This window comes from Bufo bufo, chromosome 2 (genome assembly GCF_905171765.1).
Source record: "Bufo bufo chromosome 2, aBufBuf1.1, whole genome shotgun sequence".
Taxonomy (NCBI): Eukaryota; Metazoa; Chordata; class Amphibia; order Anura; family Bufonidae; genus Bufo; species Bufo bufo.
In genome coordinates, this window is record NC_053390.1 from 533,522,689 (window position 1) to 533,548,079 (window position 25,391).

At 45.7% G+C, this 25,391-nt stretch overlaps 1 protein-coding gene across 6 annotated transcripts in view; it reads left to right on the top strand.

The window, feature by feature from the left end:
• The first annotated feature begins 1,502 nt into the window (after positions 1 to 1,502).
• Positions 1,503 to 25,391, top strand: part of WDFY3 (WD repeat and FYVE domain containing 3) — a 278,837-nt gene continuing 254,948 nt past the window's right edge. For all 6 annotated transcript variants that reach the window (XM_040417990.1, XM_040417994.1, XM_040417992.1 and 3 more), the window contains exon 1: positions 1,503 to 1,903. The gene's annotated coding sequence lies outside the window, so the exon portion shown is untranslated. The remainder of the gene's footprint in view (positions 1,904 to 25,391) is intronic.

Here is a 25,391-nt window from a genome sequence, read left to right on the forward strand (position 1 = left end):
ACCGTACATAAATGAATTTACTGCTCCCAAGTGATACAACCACCATATTCCACTGAAATGTAAGCACAGGAGGAAGGAAAATGCTGCCAACTTAATTTTGGAATTTGACTAAGTAGAGAAATCCTTGAGTTGACCTCCTCTGTTTGGGGAAGGCCGGCTAGCCTCCAATTTGCCCTTGCCCTAGCTTCCATATTGACTCTCAGGTGTCACCCAGCTCTTCGATTGTTCTGATATGGTGGTAGATTCAGTCACTTACAGGAAATATAGCAGTGTTCAAAATGACGAAGACCTTGGAGGAATCTGATCACCCCGTTATCTCCATGGGAGTCCTTTGGTTGTCACTGGCGTCAGTCGTACGTTGGATCTGATTCGGGTGGCTTTGGCTATAGAACAGAAACCTCAATCCATCTGACTTAGGGCTTCTTCACTGTTGCGTACAACGGCGTTCTATTTCAAAACACGCATGATTCAGAAGATCAGTATGGGTAATATTTTGCATACTGGAGCAGACTGGCCATAAAACCAACTGGGAGACTTCCCAGTGGGCCGATACCCAGGGGGCCACTCGAGCCCTCTTCTTGGCCATGGGCAGAGCCCATGACAGTCCAATGATCCCCCCTACTTATGTACCCAGCTGACGGCCGCAGATGCCCTCCCAAATTCAACTGTGGATGCCAATACAGCTGAACATAGTGGTGGGACCCTGCTCCACCATTCACCCTTGGGCCTCTTTCACACAATCGATATTGACTGTGTCAGGATCTGTTCAGGAAAAAAAACTATTGTCTGCGATTGTGTTCAGTTTTTGATGTGTTTTTCACTCGCGTGAAAAAAAAATAAACTGAAGAATAACAATCTACATCTCCTAGAACCCATCAGTAAAAAAACATTGCACCCAGACGTCTTCTGTTTTTCACGCAATCCCCATTCACTTCTATAGAGCCAGGGCTGTGTGCAAAACGCAGAATATAGAACATGCTGCGATTTTTTTCCTGAACGCAAAAATATTGCGTGAAAAACCAATGGGTCAGGATTCAGTCACGCATCGCGCCCTGACGGAAAACTCGCTCGTGTGTCTTCTAGAGACCACTAGACTTGGAGTCTATGGGGTAATGAATGGTATGGCGGTTGTGAAACAGTACCATGATGGCTGCCAGCGCCAGGCTACAGGTGGCACAATGACGTCATCACAACCGCCTGTGCCGGGCCCTTACAACATAGGGCCACTTTTAGTTTTTTTTTCTGGGCCATCCCTGTTTGCATAGTTCACCTTTTCTAGATGTTCCATGTATGTGGATTTAGAGGGCACATTGTCATGGAGCATGGTCCAGGCTGAGGCTGGCCAGGGTATGGCCTGCAGCAGACATGGAGGGAAGTGCGCAGCCATTCTCCTCAGCGCCATCCACACAGGGAGAGAGGAGCCAGGCACTGTCATCACACGGCGGAGGGGGAAGGGAGGGACGGACGGAGGGAGAGGGAAGAGTCAGGAAGAGGGAGGAGGAATAAAGATTAAAAATGGCCACCAGCAGCTGCTGGCAACAGTAACAACTCCTGACTTTCCGGGATAGGGAGACTGGCAGGGCCGGTCAGCATTGATGGAAGGGAGAAGGGGCGGCAGTAAGCTGGCACTGATCTGTAGGCACGGCGCAGGAGAGGGGGCACCCACTGGATCCTAGGCAGCCTCAGCCCCTTCCCTTTCTTTCCTCCCTCACCTTGACACTTGGACGATCGCATTGTTTCCTGTGATCACTGTCTTCTGGCCGCAGTCTCATCCCAGTGGCCGTGGATGAGTTTATCTGGGAAGGGATCGCATGCCGGGAGGAGCAGCAGCCGGGGCACTGCATTAAAGGAGGAGGGCAGGGAAGAGGAGCCAGCTAGCCACCCTGTGCCACCCTGCTGTGAGGTGAGTGGACATGCTGTGAGGGGTGCTGCCCCAGGGCTGGGGACATAGGCCTGGCCAGCAGTGAGCATTGGCTTGGTGATGGCTGGGGGCCTCTGCAGATCTAGGAGAAGGCAAGGCAAGCACTCCTGTTTGGATGGTCTGTAACATATATATCTATCTGTTCTGTACAGGGTGGCATTGCCCAGCCGCAAGGCTTCTTGACCCCCCTTTCCACCATTATGCTGAGTATTGCATCCTGTCCCCAGTGACCAATATTCTCATGATGAACCAGCATAGTCAGACTTCTCTAATAAGCAGAAGTGGTTTCTGTGCGCAGCATTTCCCCATCAAATCGCATCTGTCTGGATTTACCGAAATGACAACCACCGATGCCGGGTATTGCAGCCCCGTAAGGGTTGTCACGCAGGGGTTGGGGTTGTCACAGCTCCAGAGGGGTTAATCGGGTTGTCACAGTATATACATGCGTATGAGTGGTTCGATTTACACCTGTCTAACCTATCAATAGTGCTGATTGTGAACCAGGAGGCTCAGGATGAGCCATGGTGTCGGTTCTAAGAAGAATATATTGTGAGATAGTAGTAATAATGGATGGGATCGTTATCGGTGTGCTGCATCCATGCCTATAGATTATAGGTACCGTATTACAAATCACTATCTGGTAAGCCTGGCTCAGTCCTGACAACCTCCAATAGCTCGCCTACCGTAGACTGGCATTGGGCATCAGATTAATGCCCTGATGGCATTGTTGAGTGCCCCCAGCAGATATGGAGGAATGTTATGTCATGAAGAGACTGGGCCTTGTTCTTTCCCATATTCCAACTTTCCCCATCCTCCTGAGCTATATGTGAATTTGCTGTTTTCAGCTAAACCAGTCATGAAAAGGTTAAATGATTTGGGGAAAAGCAGAAGGTGACTGCCGGCGAGGAGTATAGCGCCAACGTAGTCTGCAGTGCCGTACAGAAGAGGAGACCACCGTAGTACACTATACGCAATGGATTCGTTAGATATATCTATGTTTAACCCTTTGCTGGTCTGTGCCGAGCTGCCCATACGTTGGGCATTGTCTTGGCCGCTTTCCGGTCCTATCTTGACCTCCTGTAAAAATCTGCAGAGGTGTATTGATTGTGTAGAGTGGACGGCTCATGGGATGCTGCGGGTTCTTGTGATTTCTGGTCATTTGTACACATGATAGATGGGAATATCTGGGCCTGTGTCTGGAGAGATATCTGCAGTCATTAGTGCAGTAAGTGCCTTATGTGGAGGAACTGCTCTCGTATACAGGAATTACTTATGTAGTAGTGTAATAACCTTCCGTGCTGTGGAGAAAGCCTCCAGATTGGGCACTTTCACACCAGCCGTTTTCTTTTCCGGTATTGAGTCCGGTCACAGGAGCTCAATACCGGAAAAAAACTGATCAGTTTTATCCTAATGCATTCTGAATGGAGAGCAATCCGCTCAGTATTCATCAGTTCAGTCCCTCTTACGTTTTTTTGGCCGGAGAAAATACCGCAGCATGCTGCAGTTTTCTCTCCGGCCAAAAATACTGAACACTTGCCGGAATGCCGGATCCATTGAAATGTAATAGTGCCGGATCCGGCAAAACGGATCCGGTTTTCCGGTCTGCGCATACGCAGACCTTTAAAAAATGCAAAAATAAATAAATATCGGATCAGTTTTTCCGGAGAGACAGATCCGGTATTTCAGTGCATTTTTCAGATGGATCCACATCCGGATCCGTCTGACAAATGCCATGCGTCAGGATTCCCGGATCCGGCAGGCAGTTCCGGCGACGGAATCCTCTGCTGCAAGTGTGAAAGTACCCTAATACTGTTTAAAATGAGGGATTCGTGCACACAGCGTGTCCAAAGTTTGGATCCGCAAAATATGGGCGCTTTTTGTGTGCATTCTATATTTTTCACATTCATATCCACAGTAAGGACCAAAAGACATGGGGGGTCATTTATCAAACTGGTGTAAAGTATAACTGGCTTAATTGCCCACAGCAACCAATCGGATTCCTGCTATCATTTTGGACAGCTCCTTTGGAAAAAAAAAAGGAGGAATCTGATTGGTTGCTATAGGCAACTAAGCCAGTTTTGCTTTACACCAGTTTGATAAATGACCCCCCCATGTTTTATACTTGCAGAATGGCCAAAAAGACGGATATGTGATTGGTTCCATGGAAATGAATGGTCAGTCAGTGTGCTATGGATAAAAAATGCCGGTTTCACACGGATGAAAAATATGGTTGTGTGCATGAGGCCCTACAATATGCATAATAAATCTATTGCTTCTTTAGATGGTCTAATCTCAGTTTTCACCACTCATAAGTCGGCATAGTTTTACTCCAGAAATACGCCAGAATGTTGGGCACACGGAGGAGCATTTTAGCTATGCCCCCTTCCATCAAAGCCAAGGCCCCTTCAGCAAAGCAAACTTCCATGTTAGGTGACATAAAAAGGCTAGAAAAGTGTCTAAAACACTTGATAAATCCAGTGCAAGGCATGTATACTTATTGGGCTTAAATTGCGCCAAAAAATGGATGCATTTTCAATAATAAATCTGCCCCCCCCCCCCCCACCCATTGCTGTCTTTTAGCAGATCTGCAATTTTACATGGCGGTTGAACAGACAATCATGTGGTAAACTATGGTTCCTCAGACACATTTTACTCCATATTGGTCATTACAGTTCAAACTGCCCATATATTTACATACAATGAAGCCAGGCGGGGTCATTTACGAAGATCGGCTTTTTACGGCGGTCATGGATTCACCTACGGTGCTGTCGTAAAGTAGCCAAACTCAAGAGACGTGCGCCTTCTGATGACTAAGGCGCACCTACGGCAGTCTGTGCGCTTGGCACCTGTAAATATTAGTACATTTTCTGGGGCCGAAGTCCCTGTCCCCCAACATGCCCCTTTCCACCCAACTGCCAAACATGGCGTAAAACCGGCCATGCAACTTAATTTTGTCACACGGCCGGTAAAAAAGGGACTTGCGACTAAAATAGTCCCAAGTCCCCTAATAAATGACCCCTAAGATCTTTACGGGAAACGTCTTTCAAAGAAATAACTTTCATCCGACTAGTAACATAGTACATAAGGCCGAAAAAAGACATTTCTCCATACAGTTCGGCCTGTTATCCTGCAAGTTGATCCAGAGGAAGGCAAAAAAAAACTGAGGTAGAAGCCAATTTTCCCCACTTAAAGGGAGTCTGTCACCACATTTCAGCATATTAGACCGATCAAATAGGGTTATATGATCCACCCAGAACTTAAAAACGGTACCTTTGTTGTAGAAAACAGACTTTTCTTTTAGCCGAAAATGAACTTATAAGGTTATGTTAATGAGCCCTCTCAAGTGCCCAGGGCGGTCTCTCAATCCTCGGAGCCCCAGGCAGCACCTCCTAAATGGCTCATAACCCCGCCCTCCGTGCGCCTCTGCCCGCCCGTTTACTCCCCTCCCCTGTCCTTTTCCACTGCGGCTGTGCGGTCCAAATCGTAGCGGGCGCATGCGATGCCCGCTCCTGGCAGGGCATCGCGATACCTACTGCGTATGCGCCCGCCACGATTTGGACCGCACAGCCGCAGTGGAAAAGGACAGGGGAGGGGAGTAAACGGGTGGGCAGAGGCGCACGGAGGGCGGGGTTATGAGCCGTTTAGGAGGTGCTGCCTGGGGCTCCGAGGATTGAGAGACCGCCCTGGGCACTTGAGAGGGCTCATTAACATAACCTTATAAGTTCATTTTCGGCTAAAAGAAAAGTCCGTTTTCTACAACAAAGGTACCGTTTTTAAGTTCTGGGTGGATCATATAACCCTATTTGATCGGTCTAATATGCCCAAATGTGGTGACAGACTCCCTTTAAGGAGGACCTTTCATCGGTCCAAACATTATAAGATTACTATCAGGCTGTGTAGAGCGGCGCCCCGGGATCTCGCTGCACTTATTATTCCGGGGCGCCGCTCTGTTTTCCCGCTATGTCCCCCGGTATTTTCGCTGAATTGGTTATACTAGGCAGAGTCTGCCCTGTTTCTCCCTGGGCGTTCCTTCTCCCAGGCTGTAGCGCTGTCCAGCACAGAGCTCACAGCCTGGGAGAAACAGGGCAGAATCCGCCTAGTATAACCAATATAGCGAAAATACCGGGGGACATAGCGGGAGAACGGAGCGGCGCCCCGGAATAATAGTAAGTGCAGTGAGATCCCGGGGCGCCGCTCTACACAGCCTGATAGTTATCTTACAATGTTTGGACCGATGAAAGGTCCTCTTTAAGGGGGAAAAAATTCCTTCCCGACTCCAATCAGGCAATCAGATAACTCTCCGGATCAACGACCCCTCTCTAGTAGCCATAGCCTGTAATATTATTACACTCCAGAAATACATCCAGGCCCCTCTTGACTATCTGAGGAAAATTTCAAAGAGGCCTAACTGGTCAGCTAATTCATTGTTAAATTTCACCCGACGAATGAGCGTTTTGGTTGAAATAGTCTGTTTTGATCAACTTTAGACTAAGGCCTCTTTCACACTAGCGTGTCTGGATAAGGTCCGGATGCGTTGCGGCAAACCCGCGCGAGTAGGTTTGCAATTGCAGTCAGTTTTGATTGCGTTCCGTTGTTCAGTTTTTATCGTGCGGGTGCAATGCGTTTTGCACGCGCGTGATAAAAAACGGAATGTGGTACCCAGACCCGAACTTCTTCACAGAAGTTCAGGTTTGGGTTCAAGGTTGTGTAGATTGCTATTATTTTCCCTTATAACATTGTTATATGGGAAAATAATAGCATTCTGAATACAGAATGCATAGTACAATAGGGCTGGAGGGGTTAAAAAAAATAAAAAAAATAATTTAACTCCCCTTAATCCACTTGTTCGCGCAGCCGGCATCTCTTCTGTCTTCTTTGAGGAATAGGATCTTTGATGACGTCACTACGCTCATCACATGGTCCGTCACATGATTCATCACCATGGTGATGGATCATGTGATGAGCGCAGTGACGTCATCAAAGGTCCTATTCCTCAAAGAAGAAGACAGAAGAGATGCTGGCTGTGCGAACAAGTGGATTAAGGGGAGTTTAATTATTTTTATTTTTATTTTTTTTTAACCCCTCCATCCCTATTGTACTATGCACACTAAGGCTACTTTCACACTAGCGTTTAAGTTTTCCGGTATTAAGTTCCGTTATAGGGGATCAATACTGGAAAAAAACGCTTCAGTTTTGCCCCCATTTATTGTCAATGGGGACAAAACTGAACTGAACAGAACAGAGTGCTCCAAAATGCATTCCGTTTCGTTTAGTTGCGTTCCCATACCGGAGAGAAAACCGCAACATGTATTTTGCTTTCCATCCTGGGATGCAGAGCAAGACTGATCTGGCATTACCCCCAATGCAAGTCAATGGGGACGGATCCGTTTTCTCTGCCACAATAGAAAACTGATTCGTCCTCCATTGACTTTCAGTGGTGTTCATGACGGATCCGTCTTGGCAATGTGAAAGATAATACAACCGGATCCGTTCATAACGGATGCAGATGGTTGTATTATCAGTAACGGAAGCGATTTTGCTGGACCTCCTGGATCCAGCAAAAACGCTAGTGTGAAAGTAGCCTAATGTGTATGGCAACCTTTGCAAACCTTTTGTTCCCAATCACGGCCCTGTGTAAACATGCCCACCAATCACCCTTTCAGCATATCACTTTGTACATACTGGATATGCTGTCGACATACATAGTGTACTGTATGAGCATATGTACAGCTTCGAACCAATGACTGCAAGAGGGATCTCTTCCCAATAATTGCAAAGTGAAAATGAAAGTAAAAACAAGCACCAGTCTAGCGCTATTGGTCATGTTTGGGCAATTAATCAGACTTTTTCAGTAACGTATTTAAAAAAAAATAATTCTGTCAGTCAATAGGGAATTAAAAAAAAATTGGTACAAACCTTTTTTTTGTGTGGAATTATTCTTTACTCTTGGTGTATTTTTGGTCACATCCTTTATGTGGTATGGTCTAAGTATGGCACTTTTTTTTTGCCTTGGTTAGGCCACTGTTTAAACTGTTAAGCTGTTGCTACCAAATTTAGTCAGAATTGGTGTTTTTATGCTGCTCTCGCATTCACACAACAGAATTAATGGGTATGCATCCGTTCCGCAATTTTGCGGAACGGGTGCAGACCCATTCATTTTAACGGGGCCGCAAAAGATGCGGACAGCATGACTTGTGCTGTCCTCATTCGTTACTCCGTTACGTGGCCCCGCAAAAAAGGTAGCGTATGTCCTATTCTTGCCTGTTTTGCAGACAAGAATAGGCATCTCTTTAACGGGCCTTCCGTGTTTTGCGGCGCGGTTGTGTGAATGCTTCTTTAAGGTGTTCTGGTGGGGTGGGGTTAGATGGGGCCATTAGCTCTGGCACATTCATCATCCTTTACTCCAGAAAATGGTGTAACTGACGACTGAAATCTGCGGCGGCCCCAAGCTGAAGTACTTTCAATTTAGTACATGGACTGCCAGAGAATGCTTTTAATTTATGACCATGCCTGCCTCCTCTGGCAGCGCGGTCCCAAACAAGAGTGGCATAGCATAATCATATTTCACTGTTAAAAAAAAAAAAAAAAAAAACACCACAAAAAAGCATGCTGAAGTGTGAAACCCTAATGTGAAACCACCCTGAAGGACACATTTCAAAAATATAATTAGAGAAGTGTTATTTTTGCAGTTCTCTAAATTTCCGTCCATGGAATATGGTTCAGAGATGAAACTATGCTTTTGTATCTTGTAAATGCATATTCCCTTAGATCTTTCTATTATCTGCATTTATGAGCGGTGGTGGTCCAGATTACAAGGTAGATTTAGGATAGGTTCTCTTGGCCACACACAGTTTTTTTGAAGCCGATCTTTCTGCAGGACTTTCAGCCAGAGACGGAAGGAGAAGTGTAAGGGCTCGTTCACACGACCATATCTGTTTTCCTGGACCTCTAATTGCAGATCCGCAAAACACAGATACCAGCTTTGTGCCTTCCGCATTTTGTGGAACGGAACATCCTTCTCCATCATAAAAATGCCTATTCTTGTCCGGAAAAGAATAGGACATGTTCTGTTTTTATCGCGGGGCCACGGAACGGACAGTACGCATCTTTTGTGGGGCCATTGAAATGAATGGGTCTGAATCCGATCCGCAAAAATCCCTCCTTTATATTTCCTATAACTTTCAAATCCACTTCTGGCTTTGGCAGAAAATCCTGCAGGCAGATCTTCTTCAAAACCTCATCCAAAAAATTCTGTTTGGCTGTACCCTTTGAGGAAGATTTCCTGCAAGTTTCTCAGCCAAAGCGGATTTGAAATGAATCGTAAATAAGGGCTTGTACTTCTCCTTCCTTTTGGATCCACTTCTGGCTTTGTTCGAGAAAACTGCCGGAAATTCTGTTTTAAAACCTCCTCCAAATAAATGCGTATGAACCTACCCTAAAGGTACGGCCATATGTTCAGGTTTCCTGTTGCAGTTTTCAAAGCCAAAATCAGGAGTGGATCATAAAAGCAGAAAAGGTATAAAGAGCAGATACAACTTCTCCACTTTTTTGGCTTCCAAAACTGCATCAAGAAACCTGAATGTGTGGCTTTACCCTCATGTGATATTACATTATATGTCACCTTGTTCAAATGGTGAAGTTATGTAAACTTTGTTTCTTGTGATATGATGGAACCTATATAAGATTTACATTGGTTTCATGTGATATGATGGAACCTATAGGACGTTTCCATTGGTTTCATTTGATATTAAAGAACTTTCAGGACGTTTTCATTGGTTTCATGTGATATGATGGAACCTATATCAGTGATGGTGAACCTTTTAGAGGCCGAGTGCCCAAACCTCAACTCAAAACCCACTTATTTATCGCAAAGTGCCAACACGGCAATTTAACCTGAATACTAATATACACTGCTCAAAAAAATAAAGGGAACACAAAAATAACACATCCTAGATCTGAATTAATTAAAAATTCTTCTGAAATACTTTGTTCTTTACATAGTTGAATGTGCTGACCACAAAATCACACAAAAATAAAAAAATGGAAATCAAATTTTTCAACCCATGGAGGTCTGGATTTGGAGTCACCCTCAAAATGAAAGTGGAAAAACACACTACAGGCTGATCCAACTTTGATGTAATGTCCTTAAAACAAGTCAAAATGAGGCTCAGTAGTGTGTGTGGCCTCCACGTGCCTGTATGACCTCCCTACAACGCCTGTGCATGCTCCTGATGAGGTGGCGGATGGTCTCCTGAGGGATCTCCTCCCAGACCTGGACTAAAGCATCTGCCAACTCCTGGACAGTCTGTGGTGCAACAGACTGTTGGTGGATAGAGCGAGACATGATGTCCCAGATGTGCTCAATTGGATTCAGGTCTGGGGAACGGGCGGGCCAGTCCATAGCATCAATGCCTTCGTCTTGCAGGAACTGCTGACACACTCCAGCCACATGAGGTCTAGCATTGTCTTGCATTAGGAGGAACCCAGGGCCAACCGCACCAGCATATGGTCTCACAAGGGGTCTGAGGATCTCATCTCGGTACCTAATGGCAGTCAGGCTACCTCTGGCGAGCACATGGAGGGCTGTGCGGCCCTCCAAAAAAATGCCACCCCACACCATTACTGACCCAATGCCAAACCGGTCATGCTGGAGGATGTTGCATGCAGCAGAACGTTCTCCACGGCGTCTCAAGACTCTGTCACGTCTGTCACATGTGCTCAGTGTGAACCTGCTTTCATCTGTGAAGAGCACAGGGCGCCAGTGGCGAATTTGCCAATCTTGGTGTTCTCTGGCAAATGCCAAACGTCCTGCACGGTGTTGGGCTGTAAGCACAACCCCCACCTGTGGACGTTGGGCCCTCATATCACCCTCATGGAGTCTGTTTCTGACTATTTGAGCAGACACATGCACATTTGTGGCCTGCTGGAGGTCGTTTTGCAGGGCTCTGGCAGTGCTCCTCCTGTTCCTCCTTGCACAAAGGCGGAGGTAGCGGTCCTGCTGCTGGGTTGTTGCCCTCCTACGGCCTCCTCCACGTCTCCTGATGTACTGGCCTGTCTCCTGGTAGCGCCTCCATGCTCTGGACACTACGCTGACAGACACAGCAAACCTTCTTGCCACAGCTCGCATTGATGTGCCATCCTGGATAAGCTGCACTACCTGAGCCACTTGTGTGGGTTGTAGACTCCGTCTCATGCTACCACTAGAGTGAAAGCACCGCCAGCATTCAAAAGTGACCAAAACATTAGCCAGGAAGCATAGGAACTGAGGAGAAGTGGTCTGTGATCACCACCTGCAGAACCACTCCTTTATTGGGGGTGTCTTGCTAATTGACTATAATTTCCACCTGTTGTCTATCCCATTTTCACAACAGCATGTGAAATTGATTGTCACTCAGTGTTGCTTCCTAAGTGGACACTTTGATTTCACAGAAGTGTGATTGACTTGGAGTTACATTGTGTTGTTTAAGTGTTAGCTTTTATTTTTTTGAGCAGTGTAGTATATCTTCCATGTACTTTATCACTTAGCTATAATAGCCTGCCTACATTCAGTGTACTGCCTGTGCTGTTCATAGTCCGCCCTCTGATGATGAATGGCAGTAAAAGTCTAAGGCATATTGATACACCATAGACTTTATCCAGGGTGTGGGTGTCCACAGAGATGGCTCTGAGTGCTGCCTCTGGCACCCGTGCCATAGGTTTGCCACCACTGCCCTATATGATATTTCCCTTGGTTTCATGTGATATGACGGACCCTATAGGACGTTTCCATTGGTTGATGTGATATGAAAGAACCTTTAGGTTGATGTGATGGAACTAGAGATGAGCGAATTTCCAGTTATGAAATTCAGTTGCGATTTGTTTACTCGTAAAAGGTGAATTGCGTTATGGATTCCCTTACCACGGACCATAACGCAATTCTGTGAAGGAATGCATAACGGAATGCCTTTAGAGGCATTCCGTTATTCATTCCGTCATAATAGAAGTCTATGGGCTGCATAACAGATCTGTCCCGTTATGCAGGGGAATCCTCTCCTACATAACGGATCTGTCCTGTTTCCGTGCATAACGGATCCATTTTGCAGCCCATAGACTTCTATTATGTTGGCATGAATAACGGAATGCCTCTAAAGGCATTCAGTTATGCATTCCGTCACAGAATTGCGTTATGGTCCGTGGTAAGGGAATCCATAACGCAATTCAACTTTTACCAATAAACGAAGCGTGAACGAATTTCAAAATATGAAATTCGCTCATCTCTAGATGGAACCTATATGAGGTTTCCATTGGTTTCATGAGATATGATGGAACTGTAATGGAGCCTATATGATGGTAACATAGCTTCATATTTCAACAATATTGACTGGAAAGATTTACAAACACATCTGTAAAAATGATCACCTACCGATGGTACTGAAATCAATGGTGATATTAGCAGACACTTTTTTTTTTTTTTTTTGTTCTTTAACAGAATAACAGAAAGCTTTAGTTGTGAATTTAGCATAACTTAGCGGGAAATGAAATATGTTGCAATTATTTTAATTTTATCTACAAATATTGAATATAACTAATGTGGGAAAAAGTTGAAAATATGAATACATGCGTAGGTTTAGTGTTCTTAATGTTGAGAAGTGATTTAAGGATCTCCTGGTCACCTCCTGTGAGAACCAAGGATTGGACATGTTGAGATCTCTCGATTTCTGGGAAAGAGTTAGTACACACCCCATACATATATGATAGTTGGACGGTCCTACCAAAATCAGCAGGTTTGGCTGACCTTTGCTCTACCAGATCAGGGATCTGCAACCTCCGACACTCCAGCTGTTTAGAGACTACAACTCCCAGAATGCTTCATTCACTTCTGTGGGAGTGAGGAGAACAGCCGAGCATGTTTGCGTTCTGGGAATTGTAGTTTCGCAGCTGGAGTGTCGAGGGTTGCTGATCACTAGATGATACCAGTGGGGGGGTTGTCCCTGTCCAGTCTGACACTACCCAATCAGTTCAGCCAGTGTCGACTGTGCAGGGACACACCCTCCACAAGGAACACCCATCTGGGTCTTCATTACAGACGGTTGGCAGGTCATGCATAAACTTCAAGTTGGAATAATAGAATCTTGAAAATAGATGCTCCAAAATTATTACATAAGGAATGCAAGTAGTTATTAAAAAGAGACATGTCAGGAGTGGTGACTGTTCCTCTATAAACATGACCCCCATACTGGGTTCCAGCTACATCAGTCTCCATTTATCATTTATCTTCACTGTGCTCCCTGCATGTAAACTTACAGCATGTGTGCACACCACTGCTGAGGCCAGTCATTGGCTGCAGCACGACACGTAGTTTACATCCCAGGACTGAAGTGCCGTGAAGACAGTCTGGGACCAAAGGATCTGGAACCAGGCATAGAGGAGCAGGTAAGTATGGTTCTCTTCACAGGTCAGGTGAGGGTGGGGTGTTTTTTTGTTTTCTTTTAAACCCTAGACAGCCTCCTTCACCCCTTTTAAGAGGCTCATGTCAGGTTAGTCCTATATCTCTTCCCCTTGAACGGGACTCTTTCTCCATAGTCAATAAAAAAAAAAAGCTTAAAGAGGACCTTTCACTAGTTAAAAAACTAACTATATCAGTGGGCAGAGCGGCGCTCAGGGGTCCCCCTGCACTTACTAGTATGTCTGGGCGCCGCTCAGTTCGCCCGGTATAGGCTCCGGTGTCTGCAGCTCCCTCTGTTGTACTGGGCGGAGCTGGGAGTACCAGGCTATGAGCTGTGCGCTACGATTGGCCAGCGCTGCAGCAAGGGACAACCCTAATACAAAAACTCTGCCCAGTACAACAGAGGGAGCTGCAGACACCGGAGCCTATACCGGGCGAACGGAGCGGCGCCCAGACATACTAGTAAGTGCAGGGTGACCCCTGGGCGCCGCTCTGCCCACTGATATAGTTAGCTTTTAGTTTTTAAACTAGTGAAAGGTCCTCTTTAAGAAAGGAATTTGCCAGAAGGTCTCTCTTCTGGACATCCATGTAGATGAAGGTCCAGCACAGTGACCTAACTTGTAACCTAATTTCACATGGATTGCTCTTGAAAAACTGGATAGGTAGGCATGCTTAAGATCTACTTACAGCTAACTCAGGCGCAGAGGCCCAAATTTACTAATCCTATAGATGGCACAACTTCGACCAGCCGTTTAGATGTTCACCCGATTCGTCACAGTGGCTCATGGCTGGACACTAGGGGTGGGCGATATAGACGATATGCGATATAAACTATATAAATCTGGCCAACGATAGATATTTTGTTTATATCGCCATACTGTGAATTGCCTGCCTGACTTCTGAGGTTTCTTCAGCCCTGTATGTACTAAATATATACTCGTATATAAAAGCCCAATATGAGAACATATCAGTACTGTAAGGGCCAGTTCACACAATTTGACGTGTTTGCCGTTCACATGGCGTTTTGTACCCCAGAATGTTGGCACGGACAGCTGCGCTGAAAACCCGGCCGTTCTACCGTATTTCCCGTTCTTTGCAATGGGAGACATCACTGATGATCGTGGAATGACATGTCCTTTCTCGCCTCGGCTTTAAATCTATCTTCAGCGCTGCCTCCCATCGCAAAGAATGAGAGGCATTAAAGACTCAGCTGACGGCTGGATTTTGTCAAATATCTGCAGAAAAATGCAGTGCGAAAGGCCCCTTAGGGTAGGTTCACACTTTTCTGGAGAGGATTATGAGGCAAATTTTGCATCAGATTTTTTTTTCAGCCAAAGCCAGAAGCAGATCAAGCAGGAAGGAGAAGTAGAAGACCTTTGCTTCCCATTTCTTTCAAATCCACTTCGGCTGAAAAACCTGCAGGAGAATTTGCTTCAAAACCTCCTCCAGAAAAAGTGTGAACCTACCCTTAGATTTTCATAGCAACACTACTCCCTTTCTTCTAATCTGGTGTCGGAGATGTTAGCCCTTCTGTAATTTGAAATTGGTGATATTTAGGGCTGCACGATATATCGCAAAGATAATCGAATCGCGATAATCGGCAAATGCGATTTGGCGATTCGATCGACCCGAAAATGCCGCGATTATATATGAAGGGGCCCCTTTTGATAAAATGTCCTCTGTCCTATTGATAAAATGGTCAGCCTCTGTACTTACTTTCACGATGAATGCACTGCAGCGAGCGGGAGCAACCGAGGCGGCAGGGGCGTGACTGTCGTCACTTAGTCACGCTCCTGCTTCCTGAATTAAGTGGGAGGAGCGTGACAGTGACGTCAGTCATGCGCCGGCCGGCTCGCTCGCTGCCGCTCTCTGCAGTGCATTCATAGTGAAAGTACAGAGGCTGGCCATTTTATGAATAGGAGAGTTATGTGCGCAGTTTAGGACACATAGGGCCATGAGGGGGACCAGCATAAGATGCTATATGTGCGTCCTCCGCAGATCCCCCACATAACAGCGTCCTCCGCAGATCCCCCACATAACAGCGTCCTCCGCAGATCCCCCACATAACAGCGTCCTCCGCAGATCCCCCACATAACAGCGTCCTCCGCAGATCCCCCACATAACAGCGTCCTCCGCAGATCCCCCACATAACAGCGTCCTCCGCAGATCCCCCACATAACAGCGTCCTCCGCAGATCCCCCACATAACAGCGTCCTCCGCAGATCCCCCACATAACAGCGTCCTCCGCAGATCCCCCACATAACAGCGTCCTCCGCAGATCCCCCACATAACAGCGTCCTCCGCAGGTCCCCCACATAACAGCGTCATACCCAGCCGCGTCAGCGGCTCATATGGGAAAATCCAAGCAAATAGACCTCTAGCACAATTCCCTTTAAAATATCGCATCGCATACCGTTATCGCAATTTTTAGGGCCCTAATTGCAATCGCACAAAATTCCCATATCGTGCAGCCCTAGTGATATTCTATAAGTTGGATGAATGTAGGCGTTCTGCCCAAAGTATTCCTTTCAGGCACGATCAACCTGCGGCCCTCCAGCTGTTGCAAAACTACAACTCCCAGTATGCCCAAACAGCCTACAGCTATCAGCCTACAGCAGGGCATTGTGGGAGTTGTAGTTTTACAACAGCTGGAGGGCTGCAGGTTGAGCATGCCTGCTTTAAACTAATGTTACCCCCACCAAAAATCCACTTGATTCCACTATTTGTACATACACCATGGATGAACAAGATGCTCTGGGCTTTGGGAGCCAGTTACGATTACCTCAGGCGCCAACTTGACATGATTCATAGGCCAGCAGTACTTTAATGTGTATCAGTAGAAAGTGGCAAAGTGGCTAGCTCTCAATCCAATATTTTTCCAGCCCTGACCTAAGAAGGACGACTGATCTCTAAAATTTCCTGTATTTTCATATGGCAGGACATGTTGTTAGGAAATAAGCTTGTTTTAGATGTTGGTGGCAGGTTACCAAGCAGGTCCCTATGGAGCAAAGTTGCAGCAGAAGAGTCTTATGAGGAGAGCTTGAGTATCTGGTCCCAATGCCTCCAGGGTAATGTAAACTAGACATTAGAACAATCATTCTCACTCCTTTCATTCTTATTCTTGTAAGAACTGGGAGTCTCACAAGGCATTAGTAAATGTATCCTCAGGGCTCAAATTCAGTCTTGTATACTGTGGCGAAACCAACCTCGCCACTGGGTTTTGGAGGGGCCTGGCTGCTGGCCTCTTGCCCCAGGATTATGGGCCCTCTCATCAGCCAGGCCTCATTTGTTCACAAAGGACTTGAACTAACTTGAACTCCTGGTCTAATTAGTGCCTTTTTGGGATGTTAAATGTCTGTGTATTGAAAAGGGTTGTGACATTGTATGTTTAAATGGTGATTTCTGTCCTGTTGTCCGCACATGTGTATTGGCGATTTCCCTTTGTCCTGAGAGATAATTGAATTACTCCTCGGGTGTCTCCAGGGCAGAGAGGAGGAAACCATGATGCATTGTGGGGATGTATTGTGTCTGTGTATCCTGAATTGATGCATATCTGTCCTGTGTCACAGTCTTCCATCTGGTCCCCTAGGGGTGTGTCCACCAGATGGGGACCTGCATAAATACGGGCGGGTAGCCCTCAATAAAGAGTTCCTGTTTTACCCTTTATCATGTTGAGGCTGATGTTTGGGTAACTGATCGACGCTGGGGATTGCTATACGCTGGGAGATTTGCTATACTCCCCTGGCTATAACTACTAGCTCTTTTAAGAGCTGTTCCTGCTCTCTGGTTTTAGGAGGGGTTCACCCACTGGAGCCTTGCCGTAGGTCCAGGGTGGGTAGGAGACGGTGAGACCTCAACCAAGCTTCGGCGGTTCGTGGGGTCTGCAGTGCGTACGGTGTCAAGTGGAGTGCTTGGAGTCCTCGGAAAGCACTAGGAGCAACTATCAACGGAGGTACCCGGTCGGGGTGCTAGGAGACCCGTTACATATACTGTATACAGTTGAACCTCGAAAAATTAGAATATCATGCAAAGTTTATTTCAGTAATGCAACCTAAAAGGTGAAACTAACATATGAGATAGACTCATTACATGCAAAGCGAGGTATTTCAAACCTTTATTTGTTATATAATTTGGATGACTATGGCTTATAGCTTATGAAACCCCAAAGTCACAATCTCAGGTCCCCTTTGCTCAGGGGATATGGATTAATTAGCTGACTAGAGGGTGACACTTTGAGCCTAGAATATTTAACCTTTTCACAAAACTCTAATTTTAAGCTGCATTAATGCAACTTCTTTTAATTTGCATTACTGAAATAAATGGACTTTTGCACGATATTCAAATTTTTCGAGTTTCACCTGTATAGCACACTTTGTCTATATTCAGATCTTTATTATTTTATTAAATTCACTAAGGTGTCACTACTTATTCAGGGTCTTCTCTACTGCTGGTTTCATCAATATACACAGCGCTGGGGGGAAGTTTTAATGGTCCATAAGGATTTATTGTTGACTACTTCTTCTTTTTTTTTTTTTTTTTTTTTTAAATGTTTTATCTCATTGAAGACCTTGCTTCTCATCAGTACGGAGCAGGATACCAGATGGATGAATGGGGTGCCTTAACCACCTCAGCCCCCAGTGCTTAAACACCCTGAAAGACCAGGCCACTTTTTACACTTCTGACCTACACTACTTTCACCGTTTATTGCTCGGTCATGCAACTTACCACCCAAATGAATTTTACCTCCTTTTCTTCTCACTAATAGAGCTTTCATTTGGTGGTATTTCATTGCTGCTGACATTTTTACTTTTTTTGTTATTAATCGAAATTTAACGATTTTTTTGCAAAAAAATGACATTTTTCACTTTCAGTTGTAAAATTTTGCAAAAAAAACGACATCCATATAGAAATTTTGCTCTAAATTTATAGTTCTACATGTCTTTGATAAAAAAAAATGTTTGGGTAAAAAAAAAATGGTTTGGGTAAAAGTTATAGCGTTTACAAACTATGGTACAAAAATGTGAATTTCCGCTTTTTGAAGCAGCTCTGACTTTCTGAGCACCTGTCATGTTTCCTGAGGTTCTACAATGCCCAGACAGTACAAACACCCCACAAATGACCCCATTTCTGAAAGTACACACCCTAAGGTATTCGCTGATGGGCATAGTGAGTTCATAGAACTTTTTATTTTTTGTCACAAGTTAGCGGAAAATTATGATTTTTTTTTTTTTTTTTTTTTCTTACAAAGTCTCATATTCCACTAACTTGTGACAAAAAATAAAAAGTTCTATGAACTCACTATGCCCATCAGCGAATACCTTGGGGTCTCTTCTTTCCAAAATGGGGTCACTTGTGGGGAAGTTATACTGCCCTGCATTCTAGGGGCCCAAATGTGTGGTAAGGAGTTAGAATCAAATTCTGTAAAAAAAGACCAGTGAAATCCGAAAGGTGCTCTTTGGAATATGGGCCCCTTTGCCCACCTAGGCTGCAAAAAAGTGTCACACATCTGGTATCTCCGTACTCAGGAGAAGGTGGGGAATGTGTTTTGGGGTGTCATTTTATATATACCCATGCTGGGTGAGAGAAATATCTTGGCAAAAGACAACTTTTCCCATTTTTTATACAAAGTTGTCATTTGACCAAGATATTTATCTCACCCAGCATGGGTATATGTAAAAAGACACCCCAAAACACATTCCTCAACTTTCTCCTGAGTACGGGGATACCAGATGTGTGACACTTTTTTGCAGCCTAGGTGGGCAAAGGGGCCCATATTCCAAAGAGCACCTTTCGGATTTCACTCCTCATTTTTTCCTGAATTTGATTTCAAACTCCTTACCACACATTTGGGCCCCTAGAATACCAGGGCAGTATAACTACCCACAAGTGACCCCATTTTGGAAAGAAGACACCCCAAGGTATTCCGTGAGGGGCATGGCGAGTTCCTAGAATTTTTTATTTTTTGTCACAAGTTAGTGGAAAATGATGATTTTTTTTTTTTTTTTTTTTTTCATACAAAGTCTCATATTCCACAAACTTGTGACAAAAAATAAAAACTTCCATGAACTCACTATGCCCATCAGCGAATACCTTGGGGTCTCTTCTTTCCAAAATGGGGTCACTTGTGGGGTAGTTATACTGCCCTGGCATTCTAGGGGCCCAAATGTGTGGTAAGTAGGTAAATGACCTGTGAAATCCGAAAGGTGCTCTTTGGAATGTGGGCCCCTTTGCCCACCTAGGCTGCAAAAAAGTGTCACACATCTGGTATCTCTGTATTCAGGAGAAGTTGAGGAATGTGTTTTGGGGTGTCTTTTTACATATACCCATGCTGGGTGAGATAAATATCTTGGTCAAATGCCAACTTTGTATAAAAAAATGGGAAAAGTTGTCTTTTGCCAAGATATTTCTCTCACCCAGCATGGGTATATGTAAAATGACACCCCAAAACACATTCCCCAACTTCTCCCGATTACGGAGATACCAGATGTGTGACACTTTTTTGCAGCCTAGGTGGGCAAAGGGGCCCCTATTCAAAAGAGCACCTTTCGGATTTCACAGGTCATTTTTTACAGAATTTGATTTCAAACTCCTTACCACACATTTGGGCCCCTAGAATGCCAGGGCAGTATAACTACCCCACAAGTGACCCCATTTTGGAAAGAAGAGACCCCAAGGTATTCGCTGATGGGCATAGTGAGTTCATGGAACTTTTTATTTTTTGTCACAAGTTAGTGGAATATGAGACTTTGTATGAAAAAAAAAATTAAAAAAAAAATCATCATTTTCCACTAACTTGTGACAAAAAATTAAAAAATTCTAGGAACTCGCCATGCCCCTCACGGAATACCTTGGGGTGTCTTCTTTCCAAAATGGGGTCACTTGTGGGGTAGTTATACTGCCCTGGCATTTTCCAGGGGCCCTAATGTGTGGTAAGTAGGTAAATGACCTGTGAAATCCTAAAGGTGCTCTTTGGAATATGGGCCCCTTTGCCCACCTAGGCTGCAAAAAGTGTCACACATGTGGTATCGCCGTATTCAGGAGAAGTTGGGGAATGTGTTTTGGGGTGTCATTTTACATATACCCATGCTGGGTGAGAGAAATATCTTGCCAAAAGACAACTTTTCCCATTTTTTTATACAAAGTTGGCATTTGACCAAGATATTTCTCTCACCCAGCATGGGTATATGTAAAATGACACCCCAAAACACATTCCCCAACTTCTCCTGAGTACGGCGATACCAGATGTGTGACACTTTTTTGCAGCCTAGATGCGCAAAGGTGCCCAAATTCCTTTTAGGAGGGCATTTTTAGACATTTGGATACCAGACTTCTTCTCACGCTTTGGGGCCCCTAGAATGCCAGAGCAGTATAAATACCCCACATGTGACCCCATTTTGGAAAGAAGACCCCCAAGGTATTCAATGAGGGGCATGGCGAGTTCATAGAATTTTTTTTTTTTTGGCACAAGTTAGCGGAAATTGATATTTTTAATTTTTTTTCTCACAAAGTCTCCCGTTCCGCTAACTTGGGACAAAAATTTCAATCTTTCATGGACTCAATATGCCCCTCACGGAATACCTGGGGGTGTCTTCTTTCCGAAATGGGGTCACATGTGGGGTATTTATACTGCCCTGGCATTCTAGGGGCCCTAAAGCGTGAGAAGAAGTCTGGAATATAAATGTCTAAAAAATTTTACGCATTTGAATTCCGTGAGGGGTATGGTGAGTTCATGTGAGATTTTATTTTTTGACACAAGTTAGTGGAATATGAGACTTTGTAAGAAAAAAAAAAAAAAATTCTGCTAACTTGGGCCAAAAAATATCTGAATGGAGCCTTACAGAGGGGTGATCAATGACAGGGGGGTTGATCAATGACAGGGGGGTTGATCAATGACAGGGGGGTTGATCAATGACAGGGGGGTTGATCAATGACAGGGGGGTTGATCAATGACAGGGGGGTTGATCAATGACAGGGGGGTTGATCAGGGAGTCTATATGGGGTGATCACCACAGTCATTGATCACGCCCCTGTAAGGCTTCATTCAGACGTCCGGATGCGTTTTGCGGATCCGATCCATCTATCAGTGCATCCGTAAAAATCATGCGGACATCTGAATGGAGCTTTACAGGGGGGTAATCAATGACAGGGGGGTGATCAGGGAGTCTATATGGGGTGATCACCACAGTCATTGATCACTCCCCTGTAAGGCTTCATTCAGACGTCCGGATGCGTTTTGCGGATCCGATCCATCTATCAGTGGATCCGTAAAAATCATGCGGACATCTGAATGGAGCTTTACAGGGGGGTGATCAATGACAGGGGGGTGATCAGGGAGTCTATATGGGGTGATCACCACAGTCATTGATCACGCCCCTGTAAGGCTTCATTCAGACGTCCGGATGCGTTTTGCGGATCGGATCCATCTATCAGTGCATCCGTAAAAATCATGCGGACATCTGAATGGAGCTTTACAGGGGGGGTGATCAGGGAGTCTATATGGGGTGATCACCACAGTCATTGATCATGCCCCTGTAAGGCTTCATTCAGACGTCCGGATGCGTTTTGCGGATCGGATCCATCTATCAGTGCATCCGTAAAAATCATGCGGACATCTGAATGGAGCTTTACAGGGGGGTGATCAATGACAGGGGGGTGATCAGGGAGTCTATATGGGGTGATCACCACAGTCATTGATCACGCCCCTGTAAGGCTTCATTCAGACGTCCGGATGCGTTTTGCGGATCGGATCCATCTATCAGTGCATCCGTAAAAATCATGCGGACATCTGAATGGAGCTTTACAGGGGGGTGATCAGGGAGTCTATATGGGGTGATCACCACAGTCATTGATCATGCCCCTGTAAGGCTTCATTCAGACGTCCGGATGCGTTTTGCGGATCGGATCCATCTATCAGTGCATCCGTAAAAATCATGCGGACATCTGAATGGAGCTTTACAGGGGGGTGATCAGGGAGTCTATAGGGGTGATCACCACAGTCATTGATCACGCCCCTGTAAGGCTTCATTCAGACGTCCGGATGCGTTTTGCGGATCCGATCTATCTATCAGTGGATCCGTAAAAATCATGCGGACGTCTGAATGGAGCTTTACAGGGGGTTGATCAATGACAGGGGTGTAATCAATGACAGGGGGGGTGATCAGGGAGTCTATATGGGGTGATCACCACAGTCATTGATCACGCCCCTGTAAGGCTTCATTCAGACGTCCGGATGCGTTTTGCGGATCCGATCCATCTATCAGTGGATCCGTAAAAATCATGCGGACATCTGAATGGAGCTTTACAGGGGGGTAATCAATGACAGGGGGGTGATCAATGACAGGGGGGTGATCAGGGAGTCTATATGGGGTGATCAGGGGTGATCAGGGCAAATAAGGGGTTAATAAGTGACGGGGGGGGGGGTGTAGTGTAGTGTAGTGGTGCTTGGTGGGACTTTACTGAGCTACCTGTGTCCTCTGGTGGTCGATCCAAACAAATGGGACCACCAGAGGACCAGGTAGCAGGTATATTAGACGCTGTTATCAAAACAGCGTCTAATATACCTGTTAGGGGTTAAAAAAAACACATCTCCAGCCTGCCAGCGAACGATCGCCGCTGGCAGGCTGGAGATCAACTCTCTTACCTTCCGTTCCTGTGAGCGCGCGCGCCTGTGTGCGCGCGTTCACAGGAAATCTCGCCCATCGCGAGATGACGCATATATGCGTGACTGTGCGCAGGGCTGCCACCTCCGGAACGCGATCCTGCGTTAGGCGGTCCGGAGGTGGTTAAAGAGGACCTTTCACCGCTCCTGACATGTCTGTTTTAATAGCTTCATGCATTCCCCATGTAATAACAATTCTGGAGCATCTATTCTTATGTCTCTATGTTGTTCCATTCCTTTATTATTTCTACTAGAAGTTATGAATGAATTGCTAGCAGTCTGCAGTTAAGGGTACAGAGGGGAGGTAACCAGTTGGGGGGGTGTACCTGCACCGACTCTCTCTATCCAATCAGTGCTGCCATTTTCAGAATGTGCAGGTACACACCCCCAACTTGTTACCACCCCTCTGTACCCGTACTGCAGACTAAAAAAATTAACCAGGAGCCATTGGCTTCTGAACTGAAAAATGTAGCAGCCAAATAAAATTTTTAGTCGCCAAATTTAAAATGCATATAATTATAATTAAAAAAAGGACTTGACGGAGAAGATGAGACACAGGTCACAGTAGTGAGCCAGCACTACATATAGGGGAATACAGCACCACATACCTGTTACATCCAGTGACATCTTCTGTCATGTAGACCTTCTCTTTCCTCTTCACCTCCATTTGACCCAGACCACCCAGAGGGGAGGTAACCAGTTGGGGGGGTGTACCTGCACAGACTCTCTCTATCCAATCAGTGCTGCCATTTTCAGAATGTGCAGGTACACACCCCCAACTTGTTACCACCCCTCTGTACCCGTACTGCAGACTAAAAAAATTAACCAGGAGCCATTGGCTCCTGAACTGAAAAATGTAGCAGCCAAATAAAATTTTTAGTCGCCAAATTTAAAATGCATATAATTATAATTAAAAAAAGGACTTGACGGAGAAGATGAGACACAGGTCACAGTAGTGAGCCAGCACTACATATAGGGGAATACAGCACCACATACCTGTTACATCCAGTGACATCTTCTGTCATGTAGACCTTCTCTTTCCTCTTCACCTCCATTTGACCCAGACCACCGTGGCAAATTATTTCAGCCACATTTCGTCTCTACAGAGTTTGTTACACTGACACGTTAGATTTCTAAATTTTTCCATCAACCTCCCCATCCTGGTCATCCTGCTGCCACTCCCAATACTGTGCCCATTGTGCTCCCCAAAGCCCCAGGTACTACAGTGCTGAAAAAATAGTGACCCCAGTAGAAAAAATGTCTCTATAGTGTCAACAGCTATTGTAAATGCCCCCCTAGAGTGCCCCCAGTAATAAAAATAATAAAACCCTAGATTGTGCTCCAGGTAATAATGCCTGTATAGTGTCCCCAAAAATAATTTCCCCTAGTATGTCCCTATAATAGAAATGGCCCTACACTGCCTCCCCAATAGTAATTTCCCCTCATACTGCCCCCACAGTAGTAATTTTCCCTACACTGCCCCGACATAGTACGGCAACTTACCCCCTCACTGCCCGACAGAAGTAATATGCCCCACACTGCCTGCACATAGTAATTTTCTCCCACACTGCCTCCACATAGTAATGTGCCCCGAAGTTGTAATTTCCCCCCCACACTGTCCGCCAGTGCCACCCTTCTGGCCAGTAATGTCCGCCAGTGCCATCTATAGACCAATGGGATCATTTATCAAACTGGTGTAAATTAGAACTGGCTTAGTTGCCCATAGCAACCAGATTCCACCTTTCATTTTCCAAAGGAAAAGTGAAATCTGATTGGTTGCTATGGGCAACTAAGCCAGTTCTAATTTACACCAGTTTAATAAATTACCTCACCAGTTCTTCCGCTGATCTCCTACTGAGCGGGAGGAATCACATGGAGCTGCCCCTGAAATGCCAGTGTGTGCCCTGCCATCCACTCCGCAGTCTCCATGGCCCAGCATTCAGAGGTGTAAGATTTCAGTCAGCTGGCATAAGGTACCCCAACATGGAAAGATGGTGCATTTACTTTATTCTATACAGTAACCTTACCTTCCCCCCTCCCCCAGCCTGAAAGCTTCACCCCAAATACAACTGATGGGTGACAGACTAAGGGTACTTTCACACTTGCGGCAGGACGGATCCGACGGGCTGTTCACCCTGTCGGATTCGTCTTGCCGCTATTTCGCCAGACTCCCGCTCCGTCCCCATTGACTATAATGGGGGCGGAGCTCCGGCACAGCACGGCGAAAGGCCGCCGGTCTAAAAATACTGCATGTCCGACTTTTTAGTCCGGCGGCCTCTCACCGCGCACTGCCGTGCTGCGCCGGAGCTCCGCCCCCGTCCCCATTATTGTCAATGGGAACGGAGCGGCAGTCCGGCGGCACGGCGAAATATAGGCAGGACAGATCC